Source organism: Ahaetulla prasina, chromosome 4, assembly GCF_028640845.1.
Source record: "Ahaetulla prasina isolate Xishuangbanna chromosome 4, ASM2864084v1, whole genome shotgun sequence".
Taxonomy (NCBI): Eukaryota; Metazoa; Chordata; class Lepidosauria; order Squamata; family Colubridae; genus Ahaetulla; species Ahaetulla prasina.
In genome coordinates this window covers 15,189,693-15,193,713 of record NC_080542.1, presented here as the reverse complement: position 1 = coordinate 15,193,713, position 4,021 = coordinate 15,189,693, and positions in this window count along the sequence as shown.

Sequence of the window (4,021 nt, the reverse complement as noted above, 5' to 3'; positions counted from 1 at the left end):
CTTCCATTTATCCAAATATGGGTTTGGGAAAGGAAATGTCAGTAGTCCTTACTCACTGAGGTTAATTGGGATGAGGGACTTTATGGCTAAGTTCTTGATGTCCCGTCAACAACAGATTCAGCATTTCCAGTTGCCATTGTTAGAGAAATCCTATGCAGTCACAGGAATGCATGTTGTCATGTTATGGTCATATGATTGCCATTGCCAACCTCCTACTGGCTTCCCTATTGATTTTGCTTTTTGGAAGTGAAGGTTATGACTATGGGACATTGCATGTTTTAATTGGCATGGGGACAGGTCTTGGAACCCTCTTTCATCCATTACATCAGCCTATCCCATCAGGTCAGAAAATGAAGGTATATTGCAGACCTCAAATAGCCAAATATCAACAGCATTTAGACTTGTATACCACTCCATAGCACTTTATAGAACTCTCTGAGTGAGTTATATTGTCCCCAACAATCTGAGTTATCATTTTAATAATTTTAGAAGGATGGGAGGCTGAGTCAACCTTCAACCGGTCAGGATCAAACTCCTGACAGTTGGCAGAGATAGCCTGAAATACTGCATTCTAACCACTGCACTAATCCGGCTCCAATTCTGTACGGTGACTAGTGGGGTTCAGGAAGACAGCTTTCTCTGCCATTGCCTTTGCCTTGTGAAACACTTTTCCCCCATAAATGAAGCAAGGCCCACTCTCCTGACCCTCCAGAAAGTCATGAAAACATCCGTTTCAAAGCCGAAGAGCCAGTGATGTCCCAAAGATGTCTCTGTGGTCATGTGGCCAGCATGACTAAATGCTAAAGGCACAGGGAATACTCTTACCTTCCCACTAAAGGTGGTCCCTATTTGTCTACTTGCATTTTTTATGTGCTTTTGAACTGCTAAGTTGGCAGTTCGATCAACAAGCTCAACATCTTAGCCACTATATATTGTTTTTAAGTTTTTAATATTTTATTCACACACCACCCAGAGTCCCTCGGTTAGGGAGATAGGTGGCTTTAAAATGTGATCAATCAATAATTGTGGTTTTAAGTGCAAATCATTATTGTGATCATATGACATTGGAGGTTATGAGTACAACTACAATGACCTGTCAGATGTACCCCTCATTCATTACCATCTTAACTTCAAATTATCATTTAGAGAGTGAACATTAAAATGAGATAAACCTATAAACAATTAAATATTGATTGATGTTGCAGCTGTTAAAATATCAAGAGATAAATGGACGCAATTGCAGCTCCGTGTTCTCACCAAACTCGCTAAGGCACACACCTCTTGATTATGAATTAATAATTATATGCAGTAAATGAATATCGGGAAACAAGCTATGTGTCAACATTCCAGAAGACCCCCTCTTCAAGTAAAGACTCAGAAGCAAGCATCTTTCAAAGTTCTTTTTCTAGGATACGCAAACTAGCACATCTGGGGAAATCCGAATCTGGGAGATCCGGGTCTTCCTTCAGAGAAACACACTCCAAAACCACCAGCATGACTCAATGCCAAAGGCACACGGAACGCTGTTACCTTCCCACCAAAGGTTGTCCCTATTTTTTCTACTTGCATTTTTACATGCTTTTGAAACTGCTAGGTTGGCAGAAGCTGGGACAAGTAATGGGAGCTCACCCCGTTACACGGAAGCACTAGGGATTCGAACTGCTGAGCTGCCGACCTTTCGATCGACAAGCTCAATATCCTAGCCCCTGAGCCACCGTGTCCCTATATGTTTGCAATAGGTCCTGCAATAATAGATATTTTCTTCTCCTGAATGTCACACTTATAATTAGGGATGGATTTGTCCTGTGTGGACAGCAGCTCCAGGGAAGCAAAATATGTCCATTTTGCCATGAAATTGCTGTTAGTGACGCGAATGCCCAGAGTCATGTTAGATAAGATCTGAGGGTTTTCATTGATCTCCAAAGCCAGGGTGTGTTGGTAATTTTGAAGAAAAACCTGCAACAAGAATTATGGATGCATAGAGTTCTAGGGTGAAAACCAGTGTGATCTTCTGGCAGCATCTAGAATTGGGTTTTCTGCTCTCAAATATATTTTAAAGCTAGCCTAAAGCAGGAAATATATTTTTAAATGAGAAAGAAAACAAACATCTTTCACTAGAGAATGGATGAATGACCTATTCGCCAGAACCATTAGTAAAAAAATGCTTTTAAAAGGTAAAAAAAAAAAGGTTCCAATGATCGCGTGGCACAGCTGTTATCTTGAGAACCCTTTTTGTTTTACTTTTCTAAAACATTTTTTTACTACTGATTCCGGTGAATAAGTAGTTAAAAAATGCTTTAAAAAGTTTTTTAAAAGGTTCCTGTCGTGTCCCCCTCCCCCTCCGACAAGCGGGTCTGGGAAGTCTGTATCAAGCGTGGCCACGAAGCCTCTGCAGCTTTGCCAAATTCCTTTCAGATTTCTCAGGGAAGGCAGGAATCCAAGGTGTGACTTCAGCAAACCAGATGACACTTTGCTTGACTCAAATTGCTTGACTCAAGCTGGTCTTTATATAGGCCATGGGTTGTGGCTCCATGACTCAGCATTTATCCAGGCCTGCCCCTCCCTTCCTTCTGCTGACGTCGCCTTTCAGATCTCCAGAAGCGAAGATCCTCCCACTTTAGATTGTCTTCTGCTGTTTGAGAAAGGGAGGGGTCGGAAGGAGCAGGCCCGGGCAATTCCAATCCGTGGCTGACCCCCTCTGATGGCTGCGTGTGAGTGAGGTTTTTTTGTTCACTCCTGACATCCCCTCCAGGCATGGGGCCAGGGCTGGGGGCTGGAGGCATGCAAGGCTGTTCCTGAATCTGATAGCAGGCCCGGCAGGAGATGGGAGGGGCCCGGCTGAGGAGAGGAGGGAGGACGAGGCACAACAGTTCCCAAGATAGCATGCCACAATTGATTCCCCGCACCCGGTTCCACTTACCTTCCCAAGCCTCCTTTTGGTGCAAACTGCGCATGCACATGGACAGCGCGCATGCATGGCCAGCAAACCAGTAGCAAACTGGTACAGATTTCACCACTGGCTTAATCCCCAATTGATCCCAGGTTAGAAAGTGAGGAAAGAAAGTTTTGTAATAAGGAACACCCACTTTTTCAACATTTTTTAAAAAGCAGAATAAAAAGAATAGCTTGTTTCCCTATATTCATTTACTGCACATAATTATTAATTCATAATCAAGAGGTGTGTGCCATAACGAGTTTGGTGAGAATATGGAGCTGCAATTGCGTCTATTTATCTCTTGATATATTAACAGCTGCAGCATCAATCAATATTTAATTGTTTATAGGTTTATCTCATTTTAATGTTCACTCTCTAAATGACCCTTTGAAGTTAAGATGGTAATGAATGAGGGGTACACTTGACAGGTCTGTTGTGATGGGACATCAAGAATTTAGCAATAAAGTCCCTCATCCCAGTGAGTAAGGACTACCGACATTTCCTTTCCCAAACCCATATTTGGAAAAATGGAAGTCAATGAGAAAAAGGAGGTTTTTTTACAAGGTCATGAAGTCTGCAACTCTCTACTTTGATGAAACAGAAGAGGTTAGAAATTATGATTATATTGAGGATCTAGGCCATCTTAAGTGTCTATGTCAACAAATTACGTGAAAGGTATCTGCCAATTCAGAAGAACAAAGGGAAAGAAATTGGGAGTTTTGGGTCTTCCAAATGTAATGTACTCAATCAAAATTTGCATGTTAGAATTTTTGTCAACACAAAGATCTTAAACCAAATATGTCATTTATGGACAACTTTATCTGTCCCTCTTAGTAGGAATTGTCCCCAAGGGAATCAGAACTAGTGTCACTTGATAGAACACTTTAGACCTTTCCTGCTTAAAGATCTGAATTTTCCTCCTTACTATGTGTCAGGTATATTTGATAAAATATGTGTAGAGATGATATGTTTAGATTTATTGTACAGATACCAGATTCAACAAGCTCCAGCATGCATCGACACCTGAATGTTGTGCTATAATAGGGGGAAACTTAAAATGAATAATGAGCAGATTAAACTCCATAT